General features: G+C 46.0%; 1 protein-coding gene across 10 annotated transcripts in view; it reads right to left on the bottom strand.

Annotated features, from left to right (window-relative positions):
• nvy (CBFA2/RUNX1 partner transcriptional co-repressor nervy) overlaps positions 1-25,966 on the bottom strand; it is a 348,472-nt gene that overhangs the window by 192,364 nt on the left and 130,142 nt on the right. The window lies entirely within an intron of this gene.

The raw sequence follows: 25,966 nt of genomic DNA on the forward strand, positions 1-25,966 counted from the left end.
GGTGGATCACTGACAAACCTGGTGGATCACTGATACACCTGGTGGATCACTGATACACCTGGTGGATCACTGATACACCTGGTGGATCACTGATACACCTGGTGGATCACTGATACACCTGGTGGATCACTGATACACCTGGTGGATCACTGATACACCTGGTGGATCACTGATACACCTGGTGGATCACTGATACACCTGGTGGATCACTGATACACCTGGTGGATCACTGACAAACCTGGTGGATCACTGATACACCTGGTGGATCACTGATACACCTGGTGGATCACTGATACACCTGGTGGATCACTGATACACCTGGTGGATCACTGATACACCTGGTGGATCACTGATACACCTGGTGGATCACTGATACACCTGGTGGATCACTGATACACCTGGTGGATCACTGATACACCTGGTGGATCACTGATACACCTGGTGGATCACTGATACACCTGGTGGATCACTGATACACCTGGTGGATCACTGACAAACCTGGTGGATCACTGATACACCTGGTGGATCACTGATACACCTGGTGGATCACTGATACACCTGGTGGATCACTGATACACCTGGTGGATCACTGATACACCTGGTGGATCACTGATACACCTGGTGGATCACTGATACACCTGGTGGATCACTGATACACCTGGTGGATCACTGATACACCTGGTGGATCACTGATACACCTGGTGGATCACTGATACACCTGGTGGATCACTGATACACCTGGTGGATCACTGATACACCTGGTGGATCACTGATACACCTGGCGGATCACTGATACACCTGGTGGATCACTGATACACCTGGTGGATCACTGATACACCTGGTGGATCACTGACAAACCTGGTGGATCACTGATACACCTGGTGGATCACTGATACACCTGGTGGATCACTGACAAACCTGGTGGATCACTGATACACCTGGTGGATCACTGACAAACCTGGTGGATCACTGATACACCTGGTGGATCACTGACAAACCTGGTGGATCACTGATACACCTGCTGGATCACTGACAAACCTGGTGGATCACTGATACACCTGGTGGATCACTGACAAACCTGGTGGATCACTGATACACCTGCTGGATCACTGACAAACCTGGTGGATCACTGATACACCTGGTGGATCACTGACAAACCTGGTGGATCACTGATACACCTGGTGGATCACTGACAAACCTGGTGGATCACTGATACACCTGGTGGATCACTGACAAACCTGGTGGATCACTGATACACCTGGTGGATCACTGACAAACCTGGTGGATCACTGATACACCTGGTGGATCACTGACAAACCTGGTGGATCACTGATACACCTGGTGGATCACTGACAAACCTGGTGGATCACTGATACACCTGGTGGATCACTGACAAACCTGGTGGATCACTGATACACCTGGTGGATCACTGACAAACCTGGTGGGTCACTGATACACCTGGTGGATCACTGACAAACCTGGTGGATCACTGATACACCTGGTGGATCACTGATACACCTGGTGGATCACTGATACACCTGGTGGATCACTGATACACCTGGTGGATCACTGATACACCTGGTGGATCACTGATACACCTGGTGGATCACTGATACACCTGGTGGATCACTGATACACCTGGTGGATCACTGATACACCTGGTGGATCACTGATACACCTGGTGGATCACTGATACACCTGGTGGATCACTGACAAACCTGGTGGATCACTGATACACCTGGTGGATCACTGATACACCTGGTGGATCACTGATACACCTGGTGGATCACTGATACACCTGGTGGATCACTGATACACCTGGTGGATCACTGATACACCTGGTGGATCACTGATACACCTGGTGGATCACTGACAAACCTGGTGGATCACTGATACACCTGGTGGATCACTGACAAACCTGGTGGATCACTGATACACCTGGTGGATCACTGACAAACCTGGTGGATCACTGATACACCTGGTGGATCACTGACAAACCTGGTGGATCACTGATACACCTGGTGGATCACTGACAAACCTGGTGGGTCACTGATACACCTGGTGGATCACTGACAAACCTGATGGATCACTGACAAACCTGGTGGATCACTGATACACCTGGTGGATCACTGACAAACCTGGTGGATCACTGATACACCTGGTGGATCACTGACAAACCTGGTGGATCACTGATACACCTGGTGGATCACTGACAAACCTGGTGGATCACTGATACACCTGGTGGATCACTGACAAACCTGGTGGATCACTGATACACCTGGTGGATCACTGACAAACCTGGTGGGTCACTGATACACCTGGTGGATCACTGACAAACCTGATGGATCACTGACAAACCTGGTGGATCACTGATACACCTGGTGGATCACTGACAAACCTGGTGGATCACTGACAAACCTGGTGGATCACTGATACACCTGGTGGATCACTGACAAACCTGGTGTATCACTGATACACCTGGTGGATCACTGACAAACCTGGTGGATCACTGATACACCTGGTGGATCACTGACAAACCTGGTGGATCACTGATACACCTGGTGGATCACTGACAAACCTGGTGGATCACTGATACACCTGGTGGATCACTGACAAACCTGGTGGGTCACTGATACACCTGGTGGATCACTGACAAACCTGGTGGATCACTGATACACCTGGTGGATCACTGATACACCTGGTGGATCACTGATACACCTGGTGGATCACTGACAAACCTGGTGGATCACTGATACACCTGGTGGATCACTGACAAACCTGGTGGATCACTGATACACCTGGTGGATCACTGACAAACCTGGTGGATCACTGATACACCTGGTGGATCACTGACAAACCTGGTGGATCACTGATACACCTGGTGGATCACTGACAAACCTGGTGGATCACTGATACACCTTGTGGATCACTGACAAACCTGGTGGATCACTGATACACCTGGTGGATCACTGACAAACCTGGTGGATCACTGATACACCTGGTGGATCACTGACAAACCTGGTGGATCACTGATACACCTGGTGGATCACTGACAAACCTGGTGGATCACTGATACACCTGGTGGATCACTGACAAACCTGGTGGATCACTGATACACCTGGTGGATCACTGACAAACCTGGTGGATCACTGATACACCTGGTGGATCACTGACAAACCTGGTGGATCACTGATACACCTGGTGGATCACTGATACACCTGCTGGATCACTGACAAACCTGGTGGATCACTGATACACCTGCTGGATCACTGACAAACCTGGTGGATCACTGATACACCTGCTGGATCACTGACAAACCTGGTGGATCACTGATACACCTGGTGGATCACTGACAAACCTGGTGGATCACTGATACACCTGCTGGATCACTGACAAACCTGGTGGATCACTGATACACCTGCTGGATCACTGACAAACCTGGTGGATCACTGATACACCTGGTGGATCACTGATACACCTGCTGGATCACTGACAAACCTGGTGGATCACTGATACACCTGGTGGATCACTGACACTTAGTAATTAAACTTTTAGTAAATATGTTGGTTCAATGTATTTTGTTTTGCGTTTGTAGGTGATGGTGGTAGTGGTGGTAGTTGTGGTGGTGGTTGTGGTAGTTGTAGTAGTGGTGGTAGCTGTGGTAGTAGTTGTGGTGGTGGTTGAGGTAGCTGTGGTGGTAGTTGTGGTAGTAGTTGTGGTTGTGGTAGTAGTTGTGGTTGTGGTAGTAGTTGTGGTGATTGTGGTTGCGTATGTGGTAGTAGTTGTGGTGGTTGTGGTGGTAGTTGTAGTTCTGGTAGTAGTTGTGGTGGTAGTTGTGGTAGTAGTTGTGGTGGTAGCTGTGGTTTCAGTTGTGGTGGTAGCTGTGGTTTTAGTTGTGGTGGTAGTTGTGGTAGTAGTTGTGGTGGTAGCTGTGGTTTTAGTTGTGGTGGTAGCTGTGGTTTAAGTTGTGGTGGTAGCTGTGGTTTTAGCTGTGGTGGCAGTTGTGGTGGTTGTGGTAGCTGTGGTGGTAGTTGTGGTAGTAGTTGTGGTGGTTGTGGTGGTAGTTGTGGTTCTAGTTGTGGTAGTATTTGTGGTGGTAGCTGTGGTTTTAATTGTGGTGGTAGTTGTGGTAGTAGTTGTGGCAGTAGCTGTGGTTTTAGCTGTGGTGGTAGTTGTTGTAGCAGTTGTGGTGGTAGCTGTGGTTTTAGTTGTGGTGGTAGTTATGGTAGTAGTTGTGGTGGTGGTTGTGGAGGTAGTTGTGGTGGTAGTTGTGGTAGTAGTGGTGGTAGCTGTGGTTTTAGTTGTGGTAGTAGTTGTGGAAGTAGCTGTTGTGGTGGTAGTGGTAATGTGGCGGTAGTTGTGGTGACAGTTACTGTGGTGGTGGTAGTGATGGTAGTTCTTGTTGTGGTGGCAGTAGCTGCGGTAGCAGCGGTGTTATGGTGGTAGTTACTGTGGTGGTGGTGGTGGCAGTTGTGGTGATACCAGGCCCGGTGGCCTGGTGGCTAAAGCTCCCGCTTCACACACGGAGGGCCCGGGTTCGATTCCCGGCGGGTGGAAACATTTCGACACGTTTCCTTACACCTATTGTCCTGTTCACCTAGCAGCAAATAGGTACCTGGGTGTTAGTCGACTGGTGTGGGTCGCATCCTGGGGGACAAGATTAAGGACCCCAATGGAAATAAGTTAGACAGTCCTCGATGACGCACTGACTTTCTTGGGTTATCCTGGGTGGCTAACCCTCCGGGGTTAAAAATCCGAACGAAATCTTATCTTATCTTATCTTATCTTAACTTCGTTAAGTACCAACTGACTGTCTGACCGATCGACAGACCGACCGACTGACTGACTGACTGTCTGACTGACCGACTGACTGACTGACTGACTGACTGTCTGACCGACCGACCGACTGACCGACCGACCGACTGACTGACTGACTGTCTGACTGACCGACTGACTGTCTGACTGACCGACCGACCGACCGACTGACTGACTGACTGTCTGACTGACCGACTGACTGTCTGACTGACCGACCGACCGACCGACTGACTGACTGACTGAGCTAGTTACAAGTTAACATTTTTAAACACAAGTTAAAAAAATCGGGGTACAGCGGTCAACATTATAGCTGGCAGTGGCACTGGCACTGGCACTGACACTAACACTAACACTGACACTAACACTGGCACTGGCACTAACACTGGCACTAACACTGACACTGACACTAACACTGGCACTAACACTAACACTGGCATTAACACTGACATTAACACTGGCACTGACACTAACACTGGCACTGACACTAACACTGGCACTGACACTAACACTGGCACTGACACTAACACTGACACTAACACTGGCACTAACACTGGCATTAACACTGACATTAACACTGGCACTGACACTAACACTGGCACTGACACTAACACTGGCACTGACACTAACACTGGCACTGACACTAACACTGGCACTGACATTGGCACTAACTGGCACTGACACTAACACTGGCACTGACACTAACACTGGCACTGACACTGACACTAACATTGACACTGGCACTGACACTAACACTGGCACTGACACTAACGCTGACACTGACACTAACACTGACACTAACACTGGCACTGACACTGGCACTGACACTAACACTGACACTAACATTGACATTGACACTGGCACTGACACTAACACTGGCACTGACACTAACACTGACACTAACATTGACATTGGCACTGACACTAACACTGGCACTGCCAATGACACTAACATTGACACTGGTACTGACACTAACACTGGCACTAACACTGACATTAACACTGATAACACTGGCACTGATAACACTGGCACTGGCACTGGCACTAACACTGACACTAACACTGGCACTACCACTGACACTAACATTGACACTGGCACTGACACTAACACTGATAATAACACTGGCACTGACATTAACAATGATAACACTGGCACTGACAGTGACATTAACACTGACACTAACATTGGCACTGACATTAACAGACACTAACACTGGCACTGATATTAACACTGGCACTGACATTAACACTGGCACTGACATTAACACTGGCACTAACACTGGCAGTGGCACTAACACTGACAGGCTTGCCAACCTTGACGGCAGCTTTGAAACACGCTGACTCTCTGCTGCTGACAGTCGCTAATGATTCTGTCGTCAGCAAGGTTGGCACCCCTGGCGACTCAGCTGATTGCCTGTGGCTGACAACGCGATTATATATTTAATAGATAAATTTATTCACTTAAATCAAGCCAGAAAAAATCTTAATAAGTAAAAAAAAAAACAAATGTGAGGTATTCGGTAAAGGATTTTTTTACTTATGGCTCACAACTGAGGCACCTGGGTTCGATTCCGGGACGGGTGGATATGTTAGGCAATTTTTTTCCCTTACACCTGCTGTCACTTCACCTAGCAATAAGTAGGTATCTGGGTGTTAGTCACCTTACAACTGCTATCTCTGTTCACCTAGCAGTAAGTAGGTACCTGGGTGTTAGTTACCTTACAACTGCTATCTCTGTTCACCTAGCAGTAAGTAGGTACCTGGGTGTTAGTCACCTTACAACTGCTGTCTCTGTTCACCTAGCGGTAAGTAGGTACCTGGGTGTTAGTCGACTGGTGTGGGTCGCATCCAGGGGGAGAGCATTGCACGGACCGTACGCTACAAACCACACTAGACTTTCTTGAGTTATCCTGGATAACTAGCCCTCAGGGTTATCCTGGATAAGTAGCCCTCAGGGTTATCCTGGATAAGTAGCCCTCAGGGTTATCCTGGGTAACTAGCCCTCAGGGTTACCCTGGATAACTAGCCCTCAGGGTTACCCTGGATAACTAGCCCTCAGGGTTACCCTGGATAACTAGCCCTCAGGGTCACCCTGGATAACTAGCCCTCAGGGTTACCCTGGATAACTAGCCCTCAGGGTTACCCTGGATAACTAGCCCTCAGGGTTACCCTGGATAACTAGCCCTCAGGGTTACCCTGGATAACTAGCCCTCAGGGTTACCCTGGATAACTAGCCCTCAGGGTTACCCTGGATAACTAGCCCTCAGGGTTACCCTGGATAACTAGCCCTCAGGGTTACCCTGGATAACTAGCCCTCAGGGTTACCCTGGATAACTAGCCCTCAGGGTTACCCTGGATAACTAGACCTCAGGGTTACCCTGGATAACTAGCCCTCAGGGTTACCCTGGATAACTAGCCCTCAGGGTTACCCTGGATAACTAGCCCTCAGGGTTACCCTGGATAACTAGCCCTCAGGGTTACCCTGGATAACTAGCTCTCAGGGTTACCCTGGATAACTAGCCCTCAGGGTTACCCTGGATAACTAGCCCTCAGGGTTACCCTGGATAACTAGCCCTCAGGGTTACCCTGGATAACTAGCCCTCAGGGTTACCCTGGATAACTAGCCCTCAGGGTTACCCTGGATAACTAGACCTCAGGGTTACCCTGGATAACTAGCCCTCAGGGTTACCCTGGATAACTAGCCCTCAGGGTTACCCTGGATAACTAGCCCTCAGGGTTACCCTGGATAACTAGCCCTCAGGAATATATAGAGGAATACAGAGATAGAGAGTATAATCATGAATGTGATAAGACGATAAATTTTATTAGTGAAAATAAAATACGAGAAATATTAAGGAAACAGCGTCAACCTTCTGGCAAGAGTTAATATAATTGTAGATGTAAATTCCCTCCCTTGTTCCTACCTTCCTCTTGTCTCCCCTCCCTGCTGCCTCTCTTCCTCCAGACTTCCTATTTCCTCTGTGTGGGAGAGGGTGGTGGGGGAGGGGTAAAGGAGTGGGGATGGTGGGGGGAGAGGGTTGATGACAGAACAGGCTGTTCAAAGGAAAGGGGAAAGGTGAAATGTACAAGCTTAACGTTGAAGCTTAGTACTCACCTAGTTGTGGTTGCAGGGGTCGAGTCATAGCTCCTTGGTCATAGCTCCTGTGTGTGTGTGTGTGTGTGTGTGTGTGTGTGTGTGTGTGTGTGTGTGTGTGTGTGTGTGTGTGTGTGTGTATATATGTGTGTGTGTGTAGTGTGTGTGTAGTGTGTGTGTAGTGTGTGTACGTGTGTACGTACGTGTGTACGTACGTGTGTACGTACGTGTGTACGTACGTGTGTACGTACGTGTGTACGTGCGTGTGTACGTGCGTGTGCGTGTCTACAATTACCTATTTGTATTTGCAGGGGTTGATTCTTGGCTCCTGGCCCTTGCTAATATGCCACTTGCCAGATTCACTCCCTCCAGCCACATGGGCCCTATCGTACCTGCTCTTGAGACTATGTAAGGAGTCTCCTTCCGCCATACCGAGATCCTTCCACTTCCTAACCACCTTGAGGCTGAAGAAATACTTCCTGACATTAACAATGAAAGCTCTGTCTTTAACTTCCAGCCTTGCACCACCTTCCTGCCTCCTCCTTCGATACACCTTTGATGAGTTCCCTGAATTTTCTATATCCGGAGCCTGGCCCTCGACCAGGCTTGTTTGGTACTCATCTGGTCAACCAGGCTGTTGCTGCTGGAGGCCTGCTCTCCCACATATCCATCACAGCTTAGTTGATCCAGAACCTGGAGGGGGATACTTGCCCACTTTCCTCTTGAAAACTTCTACACTTATCTCAGCACTGTTTCTGATATCATCTGGTAAGATGTTGAATAGGCTGGGACCACGGATGTTGATACAATGTTCTCTTATTGTATCCGCGGTGCACCTGCTTCTTACTGGGTTTATTTTACATTTCCTCCCATATCTCTCACTCCAGTATGTTGGGACTGGGCCCGTAAGAACTTTTTAGAACTTCGAGGCTTTCCAGTTATTTAAATTGGCTCTATGCCGTTTGTAAGTTATCTCTGTGCTTGTTCCACCTCCGATATCTCTCCTGCCCTGAACGGGGCCGCCAACACTAAACAATACTCTAAACGAAAGAGCACAAACAGTATGAATAGTGCCACCACTGGCTCTATTTTCCTTGTTTTGAAAGTTCTCATTATCCTGTCATTTTCCTGGCTGTCGTGACCTTTGTCTTATTGTGTTCTTTGAAAAAATGTCATTTCACACTATTACCCCCAGGTCTTTTACGTGTTACTTTCATTTGGTGATCCTCATGGTGCTTGTATACAGTGTCCCTTTTGACTTCTTCGTTCTTTCTGTATCTCATCAGGGGGAAGTATTTTCCATGACTGACGGAGTAAAAAAATTTGTAAGTCCTGCATTTTATTGCACACACCTGACAGGTTTAATCGAATGTAACATTCTTTACTACCTAAATTAAGTTGAAGCAGACATGTGTGTTAGCTCTGATACACGAGTCACACTCTACATTCCTGTGGTATAAAGATACATCTTTTAAGTCAAGGACTATATTATTGATCATATATCTGTTCAGTTAAGACTATCCAGGGTTCATATTTAAACAATATTTGCCAGTATGTCGGATAAGAGAAGATTCAAGAATATCAATCTCAATATACGAATTGTTCAGTATACCCTGGCTGGGTCCCGGGAAATTATGTTGTGGATTCACTGGTAATAAACCAGATTTTGGTGACCTTTAATCTATAAAAAATTATGACAGACTTGGCGTTTTAATAATTCTTATGAGTTTACTGAGTACTGATAAACGAATAATAGACAATTATAACATCGGAATTGAGAGTACTTAATGCCAAGCTTTTGCACTGGCAATGCCTCACTATTTCGACTCTTCCACTTCCTATAATGGTGGAGCTACTGCTGACTGCTAAGAGTCTTCTAGTGTAACTTGTTTTGCTTCTATTTTGGCCTCATGAAGCATCCGTAGTGTTTCTGAAGAATGAAACATTTATGCAACATATGGTAATCTTGACTGAGGAAACGTTTCGCCACACAGTGGCTTTATCAGTCCAATACAAGGTAGAGCATATGCTGTACTTTCTTCAAGACTGATGGACTCAACACATCGAATGGTTAGTTTGGCCAACCATTTGTCCATTTCTAGCGCGCGTTGTGATAATTCATATTCCCAAGACTGGTGAATTTTCACCATAGCAATATATACAGACGATCTTTTGAGGGTGCTGTCAGGGTGTTTTTCCTCAAGTGTTCACTCTCCGCTATTGTGCCGTCCCGATCAAGGTACACGCGACTATGGCTTGTAACACTGTGTAGCATTCACGCAGGTCCTCTCTCTCTTAAGATCCTCTCCTGAATTATCTGTGACCAGAATGGAAAAAAAATATTGCAAGCTCTTGAAAAAGTGCTGGCTGTAACACGAAAGGCCTAGAGCTATCATTCAACTTCCCATCCCAGTGGTTGTTTTGACCAGAAGTTTTGTTTGATGGGGCCTTGTTTGTTGTGGGAGAATATCCAGTCTCCTAAAAAACTTGTCATCTGCCCTCTCCGCCTATCCTATGACACTCCTATTTCCTGGCTCCCCCCTCTTCAGCAGATGGATCATCAACGACCTTTCTTCCATTGCCTTTTCCTCCCTCCGTCCCTCCCCTCTTCCTCTCCCCCTCCAGTCAAATAAGACACCAATCAACGTGAACACATCGAAAATGCAAACCAATTTTCCACCAATTGGAACAACACTTCAGACACCTCCTTACTATTCTCCTTCCCCCTCCCTCCCTCATTCCCTCCCGCCCTCCCTCATTCCCTCCCGTTAAATACGCCCCTACCATTCCCCTCCTTTTTTTCCCAAAAGAATGCTCTTCTACCCTCTCTGCCCCTTATCCCTCCCTCTCCCATTACATTTCCTCCCCCCTTATACTTCCTCTCCCCTCGTCCCTTCCTTCACTCCCACATTATCATCCTCTTCCACTTTCTTCTGACATAGTAATCTCTCCCTCCTGCAGGGTAGAGCACTGTCTGGCCCTGGAGGTGGGAGAAGGGCGGGGCATAGTGAGTTCTGTGCCCCCGGGCACAGGGGCGAGAAGAGCAAGACTCACCTGATGAGAAACTAGGCTACTCCCACCTCCACACTAGGCGTGTTTTGGTGCACTTATCACCGTAAATGCTGCCACGGGGGGAAGGGGGAGGGGAAGAAAGAGAAAAGAGAGAAAAGTGTGTGTAGGGGGGAGTGTATGTGAAAGTAGAAAGTGAAAGGAAGAAAAATTGGGAGAGAAGACGATTGGGAGGGAAAAGTAGTGGATGAAGTGGGGGGAAAGAGAGGGAGCGGGAGAGGGAGGGGAGGGGAATGGAGAGGGAAACAAGACTCAAGAAAGTTAAACAGAGAGGGAGAGAGGGGATATGGAAGGAGGATACGTGAGAGGGAGTGAGAAGAGGGGTGTGAGGACAGTGGGTGGATGGGTGGGTGGGAGAGGCAAACACGGAATGGGGGACAAACAGAACACAAACAACAGTAAACAAAGTAAACTCCAGCATTCGCAAAGTAAACAGTTCAGTACCTCAAGGCAAAGTCCTGGCGCCTCTTCTGTTTCCTATCCTCATAATACACAGATAAAAACACTCGTTATATCTTTGGTACCGTTCTTTACGGATACCAAATATGGGAAAAATAATACACAAATAACCCGCACATAAAAGAGAGAAGCTTACGACGACGTTTCGGTCCGACTGTGGTGTGACTTTGTAAATGGTCCAAGTCAGACCGAAACGTCGTCGTAAGCTTCTCTCTTTTATGTGCGGGTTATTTGTGTATCGTTCCAGTCACGGTATTGTGCCTTTTTTTGTTATTTATGGGAAAAATAAAGAAATCAAAATGGAAAGTAAACAGAACACAAGATAACTAAATAAAGAGAAAGGAGCATGTGAAAGATCTGGGAATAACAATGTTAGCTGACCTTCCCTTCAGAGAACACAATAAGACAAATATCACAAAATCCTATAAATAACTACAGACATAATAACATACCGGAGTAAGAGACACGGAAGAAAATGTAAAAATAAACCTGGTGAAAAGAAGGGGCACCGTGGGCACAATAAGAGAACACTGTATCAACATCCGTGGTCCCAGGCTGTTTAACACTCTACCAGAAGATATCAGAAACACTGCCGGGACAAGTGCAGAAGACTTCAAGAGGAAATATTGGAGGCACCACCTCCAAGTGCCCGATCAATCAGATTGTGATGGATATGTGGGCCAGCGGGCCGCCGCCAGCAGCAACAGCCTGGTTGATCAGACAGGTACCTCCCAAACCTGGCCCAGGGCCGGGATCCAGGAGTACGAAAACTCTTGAAACCTTTCCTTTATCATATCAAAGAGGGGAGGGTGATGTGTGAAGGAGAGAGGGGAGGAGAGATGTGAGGGAAAGAGGGGAGGGGGAGGGAGAGCGGAGAATAATAACCAGACCTATTCAAGAATATAGTCAAGAAAATATGAGGAATCTCACATTACTCTCCATCTTCCCACACTTTACTGTGATGCTTGAGTGTAGGGCAATGTGGGGGAGTGTCCGTGAGGTGCATGGGGGAGTGTCAGGAAGGGGCGTTGGAGAAGTGTAGGGAAGGGGCCCCCGTAAGGGCGAGCCGAGGAGGTACACGGAGAAGTGTAGGGGAGGGGCGTAGGGGATGGCAATGGTTGTAGACACAGTATTACGTGTTAGTTGTGGTTGTTGCAGCAAAGGTATTGTACGTTAGTTGTAATTTACCAGTAAATATACACTCTCTGTGGGTTCCGTCTCTCTTTATGAACACTATAAAAGAAAGCTACTGGGATGACAGGGAAGAAGGAATGACAGGCTGCTGTACAAGCTATAAAATTATGATACCGAGAACTGGATTCCACGTAACGTAGGCAGACAAGAATTAAAGTCCATGGTTGGTTGTGGTGACCACAACCACCAGCTGACTCTCACTGTCACTGTAACTAAAGCAGAAATCATGTAAACAGATCCCTTGAGACAGAGAGTTATTGGGGCTCGGTGAAAATTACATCAGTGATGGTTTATAATAAGGATAAGTTGATGAGTAAGACGTATTTCCAACACTTGGGTGTCTTTATTCTTGAAGCGTTTCGTCTATACAACAGGCTTCTTCAGTCGAATATGCGTGAATGGAGGACTGACCACCTCTTATTGAGGGGTGACGGACTGATCACTTCAAGAGTTACTTCTACTGCGTCCAGTGTTGCGTTTCCCTGGACTCGACTGAAGAAGCCTGTTGTGCAGGCAATACGTTTCGCAATAAAGATACTCAAGTGTTGCACATGTGTCTTACTCAACTGGCTCTGTGAAAAGTTTGCTTTGAACTAACAGATAACAGAATCCACCATGAACGAAAACGTACTAGACTGATCTTCATGAACAACAAGGAATTGACGAGGGACTGGTCTCAGACCCTCTCCAGGTATACTCCAGGTACATCTCTCACTGAAGAACAGGCAATCATAGAAACACATATAGACCTCTCAGAAAATAACCTGAAGGACTGTTTAGTAAGTTTAACTTCAACAATCAGATAACTGCACAGGAGCACACCAGCGCTCCTCAACACTGTAATCTCCACACCAGTGCTTGGAATGGCAGGACAGAGAAGCTTACCAGGCCTTTATAAAATATGTTTCCCTGAGAAAGCCTAAAAGATCAGCCACTGAAAGTGAAGAGAGAAAATATCCAGAAGTAAAAAAAGATTACATAATGCATAAAAGAGAAAATGTCACAACGAAGGAAAGATAACCTGCAAGGGAAGATGACCGATGTAAAACATTATTACCAGGAAACAGCATAACGAACATTAACCCGTTCAATAAAGAACAAAAAAAAAAATATTTCTACACATACCCAAAATTAAAAAAAAAAAAACTCTTGACTTATGCCAGTATAACAGGAGGACGAAAAAGAAATTGGTGTGACCCTTGAGAGAGTATGAAACAATGTTCAGTGATCCATTAAATAAGAGAGTGAACCATCCAGATGTTTTTAAATGACCTCTGCCCACCTGACAAACCACTTAGTTGACGTCAACACAAAGCCCTTAAGAGTTGGAGAAGGAAACAGAAAACATGGCCACACATACAGCTCCTGGGCCAGCCTCATGGAACACGTTTATAAAGAAATGTAAACACACCACTATCACGATCACTCAATATTCTTTGCAAGAAAAGCTTAGATCCAGGTGAGATCTCAGAGATATACACAGGTCCCATGCACAAAGCAGGCAGGAGACCATTTAATGATAACATCACGCATTATAATAAATCTTTGAGAAGGTGATGATACGCCTCATTATAAATTTTATATAAAAACATGACTCGCACAAGTCAACACGGGTCAAGAACATGACGATCATGTTACAACAACTAGATCATTGTGACAAAATTACTCCAAGGATTTCAATGAATGCCACCAGGCAGGTGCGGTCTATATGAACCTCGCCAAGGTATTTAGTAAATGTGATCGTGGGGTAGTAAAAACGCTCGTCACAGCTTTGTATCATCCTTTGAGGACTAAGTTAAGTTTATTTAGGCACTGCTACACGTAAGGTTACCTAAGGTACCCCCCCCCCTCAAAAAAAGTCAAAGTTACTTATTTGCATTGGGTTTCTTGTTATTTCCATTGGGGACGATACAAAATTGCCATGAAAGTCGCCTCACTAGAGGACATGTAAAAACTGCCCAAGAGGATATAAAGAGTGTTCCAGTGGACGATAGTAAACAAGACGAGGTTTAACAGTGACAAACTACAGTTGCTCAGACACCGCACGAATGATGAACTCAACACGAACATTTTCTATAAAGCTATAAAGCATAGGTAAAATGTGCACGAGCAACTGCAACACTGATCCACTGAAGAGCACACACACCTGCCCAATATATATATATATATATATATATATATATATATATATATATATATATATATATATATATATATATATATATATATATATATATGTGTGTGCGTGTGTGTGTGTGTGTGTGTGTGTGTGTGTTAGTTACCATTTTGTCCTAGGCACATGTCGATTAGACACTAGGCCTGTTGTGTGTGTGTAGGTGTGTAGGTGTGTAGGTGTGTGTGTGTGTGTGTGTGTGTGTGTGTGTGTTAGTTACCATTTTGTCCTAGGCACATGTCGATTAGACACTAGGCCTGTTGTGTGTGTGTAGGTGTGTAGGTGTGTAGGTGTGTGTGTGTGTGTGTGTGTTAGTTACCATTTTGTCCTAGGCACATGTCGATTAGACACTAGGCCTATTGTGTGTGTGTAGGTGTGTAGGTGTGTAGGTGTGTGTGTGTGTGTGTGTGTGTGTGTGTGTGTGTGTGTGTGTGTGTGTGTTAGTTACCATTTTGTCCTAGGCACATGTCGATTAGACACTAGGCCTGTTGTGTGTGTGTGTGTGTGTGTGTGTGTGTGTGTGTGTACTCACCTAATTGTGGTTGCAGGGGTCGAGACTCAACTCCTGGCCCCGCCTCTTCACTGATCGCTACTAGGTGTGTGTGTGTGTGTACTCACCTATATGTGGTTGCAGGGGTCGATTCACAGCTCCTGGCCCCGCCTCTTCGCTGTTAGTATGTGTCTGTGTGTGTGTTGTTTACCTCGGCGCTTCGTAACTCCTTCACACAAAATATTCACCTTACTAGAATTTGTCTATCTACCTGTCTGCTTCCCCCCCTTCCCCTCCTTCCCCCACCCTCCGTCCCCCACCAAAACTCCCACTGTAGTGTGCCTTGGTGCCCTTCTTGTCCGCACGCGTCACCAACAGCTGACAGCCACCGTTTTTGGCCTGTCCCAGCCACTCTTAGTGGGGGAGGGGATGGGAGGGGAGGGGAAGGGGCGTGGTAGATGTAGAAGACGGGGGGAGGGGAGAGGGGGGGAAGTATTAATGGTTGGGAAGAGAGGTAATTGTTGGGTGTGGGGGAGGGGGACAGGGTGAAAAATTAAGAAGTGGGAGGAGAGGTAAGAAGGAGGGGGAAGTAAAGGTAACGTAAGAATGGGAAAGAAGTGAAAGTTAAGCAAGAAGGAAAATAATGTAATGGGAAGGATGTGAAGGTTCAGTAAGAGTAGCACTCAGAACACCGCCACGTATACTAACACTAGGTGCAAACACCACCCTAGTATCAGCACCATGTATAACAAAAACACAGGGTATACACACTAAGGTGTATATCTCTGTGTATACCCCGGGAAAAACACAGGCGGACTTGCTAAGTATGTCAGGGGGAGGGGGGGGGAATTTAAACAGTTGCATCAGTAACAGCCTGGCTGATCATTCCCTGGTCAAGGACGGGGCCGCCGGGGCGCTGACCCCCGAAACCCCCTCCAGGAATACCCCAGGTATACCATATGGCTAAAATCATTACATGACTAAGAAACAAAAAAAAAATCACTTGTAGCCCCTCTTCTTTGTAGAATAAAATGGAAACCAAGAAAGAGAACATGACCAGGACACAGTAACAATCCTGCAGGTGCGGTGATAACTGCACTATTCTGCAAGATGAATTGCAGCCACTAATGCATAATAACGCTGCAATGACAGTCAGAACCTCCGGTAACGGCAACGTAAATTGGAACGATCTATCAGGAGATCAAGAGGCTAATAGATTAATTATCATAGCTCAAAATACCTTTTTAATTCACTTTACGGCCCCAGCCTGAGGCAACAATATGTTGCATCTTCTCATTAACATGAAGACTCACTTAAAATAATTCATGGCACATAGAAAAAATAGTGACCAAAACAAATTTTGATAGTTGATTATTGTTATAATTCTGCCTGGCTAGAGTGCAGCTGACTGTCACAACATGTACACTGATATTAACTCTGCCTGGCTAGAGTGCAGCTGACTGTCACAACATGTACACTGATATTAACTCTGCCTGGCTAGAGTGCAGCTGACTGTCACAACATGTACACTGATATTAACTCTGCCTGGCTAGAGTGCAGCTGACTGTCACAACATGTACACTGATATTAACTCTGCCTGGCTAGAGTGCAGCTGACTGTCACAACATGTACACTGATATTAACTCTGCCCAGCTAGAGTGCAGCTGACTGTCACAACATGTACACTGATATTAACTCTGCCTGGCTAGAGTGCAGCTGACTGTCACAACATGTACACTGATATTAACTCTGCCTGGCTAGAGTGCAGCTGACTGTCACAACATGTACACTGATATTAACTCTGCCCAGCTAGAGTGCAGATGACTGTCACAACATGTACACTGATATAAACTCTACCCAGCTAGAGTGCAGCTGACTGTCACAACATGTACACTGATATTAACTCTGCCTGGCTAGAGTGCAGCTGACTGTCACAACATGTACACTGATATTAACTCTGCCTGGCTAGAGTGCAGCTGACTGTCACAACATGTACACTGATATAAACTCTGCCCAGCTAGAGTGCAGCTGACTGTCACAACATGTACACTGATATAAACTCTGCCCAGCTAGAGTGCAGCTGACTGTCACAACATGTACACTGATATTAACTCTGCCCAGCTAGAGTGCAGCTGACTGTCACAACATGTACACTGATATTAACTTACCCAGCTAGAGTGCAGCTGTGACAACATGTACACTAATATTTTAGACAGCCATTTCTGTCTGTTAGTTTCATATCCCACGGCACTCCGGTGATGCCCTCTCTAGGCCTGCCCAGGTCAGTGGGACACTAGGCCCACTCGTCCTCACTTCACGGCCTACCCTCACGGGTTCAACAGGCCCCCCTCCACGGACTGGCTATCGGTCATTCCCTCACTTTGCCCGTTGTGTACTCACTTCTCTCCAATTACAAGTAATCTAGTCTACGGCCGTATCTTTGCTACTTACGCTACCCGTTCGGCACTAAACCGCTGTTCAACAGTAAGAACAGTAATAACAATATTAACCCTGCCCGGCTAAAGTGCAGCTGACTGTGACAATATGCACACTGATATTGAGAAAATCAACAGAAACTATCTTCCTGGGGTGAGATAGTCACCTGGATGATAACATATTACCTGGAGTTTACCTGGAGAGAGTTCTGGGGGTCAACGCCCCCGCGGCCCGGTTGTGGCCAGGCCTCATGGTGGATCAGGGCATAATCAACCAGGCTGTTACTGTTGGCTGCACGCAATCCAACGTACGAATCACAGCCCGGCTGGTCAGGTACCGACTTTACGTGCCTGTCCAGTGCCTGCTTGAAGACAGCCAGGGGTCTCTTGGTAATCCCCCTTATGTATGCTGAGAGGCAGCTGAACAGTCTTTGGCCCTTGACACTTATTGTGTTATCTCTTCTCGTGCTAGTGACACCCCTGCTTTTCATTGGTGGGATGTTGCATCGTCTGCCGAATCTTTTGCTTTCGTAGGGAGTGATTTTCGTGTGCAAGTTTGGTACTAGTCCCTCTAGGATTTTCCAGGTGTATATAATCATGTATCTCTCCCGCCTGCGTTCCAGGGAGTACAGGTTCATGAACTTCAAGCGTTCCCAGTAATTGAGGTGTTTTATCTCAGTTATATGTGCCGTGAAGGTTCTCTGTACATTTATTAGGTCAGCACTTTCACCTGCCTTGAAAGGTGCTGCTAGTGTGCAGCAATATTCCAGGCCTAGATAGAACAAGCGACCTGATGGGCTTGGCATCCCTAGTTTTGAAGGTTCTCATTATCCATCCTGTCATTTTTCTAGCAGATGTGATTGAGACAATGTTATGGTCCTTGAAGGTGACATCCTCAGACATGATCACTCCCAGGTCTTTGACGTTAGTTTTTCGCTCTATTGTGTAGTTGGGATTTGTTTTATACTATCAACAGAGTCAAAATAAAACTTACAATCAAATATCACAAGATTTTGAAAAATGGTATAAAATAGAGACAAGTTGATGAGTTAGACATTAATACTATTTCTCCAAGGTTGATGAACTGATTATATCATTTTTCCTTCACTACTACACCTGCTGCCTCTGTATTTGACTGATGAAGCCCAATGTGTAGGTGATACGTTTCAACAGTAACAGCAACAGTAAGCTCTGTTCCACAAGGCACAGTACTCGCTCCCATCTTGTTCCTCATCCTCATATCCGACATAAACAAGGATGTCAGCCACAGCACCGTGTCTTCCTTTGCAGATGACACCCGAATCTGCATGACAGTGTCTTCCATTGCAGACACTGCAAAGCTCCAGGCGGACATCAACCAAATCTTTCAGTGGGCTGCAGAAAACAATATGAAGTTCAACGATGAGAAATTTCAATTACTCAGATATGGTAAACATGAGGAAATTAAATCTTCATCAGAGTACAAAACAAATTCTGGCCACAAAATAGAGCGAAACACCAACGTCAAAGACCTGGGAGTGATCATGTAGGAGGATCTCACCTTCAAGGACCATAACATTGTATCAATCACATCTGCTAGAAAAATGACAGGATGGATAATGAGAACCTTCAAAACTAGGGAGGCCAAGCCCATGATGACACTCTTCAGGTCACTTGTTCTAACTAGGCTGGAATATTGCTGCACACTAACAGCACCTTTCAAGGCAGGTGAAATTGCCGACCTAGAAAATGTACAGAGAACTTTCACGGCGCGCATAACGGAGATAAAACACCTCAATTATTGGGAGCGCGCTTGAGGTTCCTAAACCTGTATTCCCTGGAACGCAGGAGGGAGAGATACATGATTATATACACCTGGAAAATCCTAGAGGGACTAGTACCGAACTTGCACACGAAAATCACTCACTACGAAAGCAAAAGACTTGGCAGACGATGCACCATCCCCCCAATGAAAAGCAGGGGTGTCACTAGCACGTTAAGAGACCATACAATAAGTGTCAGGGGCCCGAGACTGTTCAACTGCCTCCCAGCACACATAAGGGGGATTACCAACAGACCCCTGGCAGTCTTCAAGCTGGCATTGGACAAGCACCTAAAGTCAGTTCCTGATCAGCCGGGCTGTGGCTCGTACGTTGGTTTGCGTGCAGCCAGCAGCAACAGCCTGGTTAATCAGGCTCTGATCCACCAGGAGGCCTGGTCACAGACCGGGCCGCGGGGGCGTTGACCCCCGGAACTCTCTCCAGGTAAACTCCAGGTAATACCCAACTGTTGCACATGTGTCTTTATAATCAAATATCCCAAGAAATTAAATACTGGTAATTTCATAATAACGTGAAAATCGGTTAAAGAACAACAATAATGAACGAGAGAGAGAGAGAGAGAGAGAGAGAGAGAGAGAGAGAGAGAGAGAGAGAGAGAGAAAGATAGAGGTATTATGGTATTATTACGTCATGTGTGATAGCCTCGTCAGCTGGACTAAGTCAACAGCCTTCCTTCACATGTGAGAGGAATTACCAACAGACTCGTAACTGTCTTCGAGAGAGAGAGAGAGAGAGAGAGAGAGAGAGAGAGAGAGAGGGGAGGGAGAAGCATCCTTAACCTAACCTTGTCAAACCCTGTGTAAAAAAAAAATAAAAAAAAGAGAAAGAATGTCCCTCGAGTCACTTCCTGATCAACCAGGCTCTTATGCCAGAGCTGAGCTGTGCACATCTAGTACCAACAGCTTGACTGATCAAGTCATCAACCCAAGAAAGGAGCTTGGTCTGGGACCGTGCCACGTGGGTGACCCCTCCCCCCCAGGGTCAACCCTACACTGGCAGATCACTAAGCTGTAAGTCACCTACAATCACCTAAAAGTGGATTTATAAGCTCCTGGTCCCTGCCTCCCAGTCACCAGTGACTGGTTTGGCAGCTTTGTGTGTCCTGTCGTACCTGTGTGCGAGACTGCGTATAAAGTGTGTGGGTGCAGCAGCAGCAGCAACACACGCCTCCTCGGAGTCTTGTTCACCTCTCATCTTCATATTCCCATTTTCCTACTCATTTGCTGCTCTCTTAATTCCCGCCCAGCCCTCGTAAATTGTCCGCGCCATTATTATCTTCCTCACTCCCCTATTTATCCCCGTCCGCCACCTCCATCACTGTCCTCTATTATTTTCAAACACATAAATCTTACTCATTATATATATATATATATATATATATATATATATATATATATATATATATATATATATATATATATATATATATATATATTATTCTATGTCAACAAGAGGGAAGTTATGAAAATTGTGGATGGGTAAAGAAGACTAAATACGGAGTACAGAGGCAACGAACTGTACAGATATTGAAGAACGGAGGTGCTAGAGTGAGTGTAGTATCAGAGGCCGACACTAGTATCCTACCCTAGTATCGTATTAATCCAATAACCTCTGCAGGTAATCAAGCATAGAAATGTCAATTAATCATCATCATCCTTAGGCTGTCTTCGAGAAGGTACTGGACAAGTTCCTTATATTAGCGCTTGACAGCCCTGACAGCCGGTTGTCGTTCATATGGACTGTGTGCGGAGAGCAGTGACAGCCTGGGTGATCAGGCCTTTGATCTTCCAGGAGGCGTGGCCTAGTACTGGGCCGCGGGGGCGCTGACCCCTGGAAACTTTCTTCAGTATTGTGCATGTGTGCAATGATAGGTATGACAGGGTCAATGACAGATATGACAGGGTCAAAGACAGGTATGATAGGGTGAATGACAGGCATGACAGGGTCAGTGATAGGTATAACAGGGTCAATGATAGGTATGACAGGGTCAATGACAGGCATGACAGGGTCAATGATAGGCATGACAAGGTCAATGACAGGTATGACAAGGTCAATGACAGGTATGAAAGGGTCAATGACAGGTATAACAGGGTCAATGACAAGCATGACAGGGTCAATGACGGGCATGACAGGGTCAATGAACATAGGAATGAGTGACCCTGGTCATGGTAAGAGGTGGGACGACCAGGAACCGAGACTCAACCCTATAAATCACTAAACGGTGAGTACACATGAACATAAAAACATGGAGAACACATGACATGACATCACTTCTCTCTCTCTCTCTCTCTCTCTCTCTCTCTCTCTCTCTCTCTCTCTCTCTCTCTCTCTCTCTCTCATACGAATCAAGGGCGCGCTACAAACAATTCATACAACACACCTCTCAACACACAATACACTACAACACACCTCTCAACACACAATACACTACAACACACCTCTCAACACACAATACACTACAACACACCTCTCAACACACAATACACTACAACACACCTCTCAACACACAATACACTACAACACACCTCTCAACACACAATACACTACAACACCTCTCAACACACAACACACTACAACACACCTCTCAACACACAATACACTACAACACACCTCTCAACACACAATACACTACAACACCTCTCAACACACAACACACTACAACACACCTCTCAACACACAATACACTACAACACACCTCTCAACACACAATACACTACAACACACCTCTCAACACACAATACACTACAACACCTCTCAACACACAACACACTACAACACACCTCTCAACACACAACACACTACAACACACCTCTCAACACACAACACACTACAACACACCTCTCAACACACAATACACTACAACACACCTCTCAACACACAACACACTACAACACACCTCTCAACACACAACACACTACAACACACCACTCAACACACAAGACACCACAACACACCTCTCAACACAACACACTACAACACACCACTCAACACACAAAACACCTCTTAACACAGCACACCACAACACACCTCTCAACACACAACACACTACAACACACCTCTCAACACACAACACACTACAACACACCTCTCAACACACAACACACTACAACACACCACAACACACCTCTCAACACAACACACCACAACACACCACTCAACACACAACACACTAAAACACACCACAACACACCTCTCAACACACAACACACTACAACACACCACAGCACACAACACGCCACAACACACCTCTCATCACACAACACACCTCTCAAAACACAACACACTACAACACACCACTCAACACACAACACACTAAAACACACCACAACACACAACACACCACAACACACCTCTCAACACACAACACACTACAACACACAACACACCACAACACACAACACACCACAACACACAACACAACACAACACACCACAACACACCACAACACACAACACACCACAACACACAACACACCACAACACAGCACACAACAACACACAACACACAACAACACACCACAACACACAACACACCACAACACACAACACACCACAACACACAACACACCACAACACACAGCACACAACAACACACAACACACCGCAACACACAACACAACACACAACACACCACAACACACAACACACCACAACACACAACAACACACAACACACCACAACACACAACACACCACAACACACAGCACACAACAACACACAACACACAACAACACACAACACACCACAACACACAACACACCACAACACACAACACACCACAACACACAACACACCACAACACACAACACACCGCAACACACAACACACCACAACACACAACACACAACAACACACAACACACCGCAACACACAACACACCACAACAACACACAACACACAACACACCACAACACACAACACACAACAACACACAACACACCACAACACACAACAACACACAACACACCACAACACACAACACACCACAACACACAACACACCACAACACACAACACACAACACACCACAACACACAACACACCACAACACACAGCACACAACAACACACAACACACCGCAACACACAACACAACACACAGCACACAACACACAACACACCACTACACACAACACACCACAACACACAACAACACACAACACACCACAACACACAACACACAACACACCACTACACACAACACACCACAACACACAACAACACACAACACACCACAACACACAACACACAACAACACACAACACACAACACACCACAACACACAACACACCACAACACACAACAACACACAACACACCACAACACACAACACACAACAACACACAACACACAACAACACACAACAACACACAACACACCACAACACACCACAACACACAACACACCACAACACACAACAACACACAACACACCACAACACACAACACACAACAACACACAACACACCACAACACACACACCACAACACACAACACACCACAACACACAACACACAACAACACACAACACACAACAACACACAACAACACACAACACACCACAACACACAACACACCACAACACACAACAACACACAACACACCACAACACACAACACACAACAACACACAACACACCACAACACACAACACACAACAACACACAACACACAACAACACACAACAACACACAACACACCACAACACACAACAACACACAACAACACACAACACACCACAACACACAACACACAACACACAACAACACACAACACACAACAACACACAACACACCACAACACACAACACACAACACACCACAACACACAACAACACACAACACACCACAACACACAACACACAACAACACACAACAACACACAACACACAACACACCACAACACACAACACACAACAACACACAACACACCACAACACACAACAACACACAACAACACACAACAACACACAACACACAACACACCACAACACACAACAACACACCACAACACACAACACACAACACACCACAACACACAACACACAACACACCACAACACACAACAACACACAACACACAACACACCACAACACACCACAACACACCACAACACACAACAACACACCACAACACACCACAACACACCACAACACACAACACACAACAACCCACAACACACAACACACCACAACACACAACACACAACACACCACAACACACAACAACACACAACAACACACAACACACAACAACACACAACACACAACAACACACAACAACAAACAACACACAACACACCACAACACACAACACACAACAACACACAACACACCACAACACACAACAACACACAACAACACACAACACACAACAACACACAACACACAACACACCACAACACACAACACACAACAACACACAACACACCACAACACACAACACACAACAACACACAACACACAACACACAACAACACACAACACACCACAACACACAACACACAACACACCACAACACACAACACACAACAACACACAACACACCACAACACACAACAACACACAACACACAACACACCACAACACACAACACACAACAACACACAACACACAACAACACACAACAACACACAACACACAACAACACACAACACACAACACACCACAACACACAACACACAACAACACACAACACACAACACACAACAACACACAACACACAACAACACACAACACACCACAACACACAACAACACACAACACACAACACACAAAAACACACAACACACAACAACACACAACACACAACAACACACAACACACAACACACTACAACACACAACAACACACAACACACAACAACACACAACACACAACACACAACAACACACAACACACAACAACACACAACACACAACAACACACAACACACAACACACCACAACACACAACACACAACAACACACAACACACAACAACACACAACACACAACAACACACAACAACACACAACACACCACAACACACAACACACAACAACACACAACACACCACAACACACAACACACAACAACACACAACACACAACACACAACAACACACAACACACAACACACAACAACACACAACACACCACAACACACAACACACAACACACCACAACACACAACAACACACAACACACAACACACAACAACACACAACACACAACAACACACAACACACAACACACAACACACCACAACACACAACACACAACAACACACAACACACCACAACACACAACAACACACAACAACACACAACACACAACACACAACAACACACAACACACAACACACCACAACACACAACACACAACAACACACAACACACCACAACACACAACACACAACACACAACACACAACAACACACAACACACCA

This window comes from Cherax quadricarinatus, chromosome 30, assembly GCF_038502225.1.
Source record: "Cherax quadricarinatus isolate ZL_2023a chromosome 30, ASM3850222v1, whole genome shotgun sequence".
Classification (NCBI taxonomy): Eukaryota; Metazoa; Arthropoda; class Malacostraca; order Decapoda; family Parastacidae; genus Cherax; species Cherax quadricarinatus.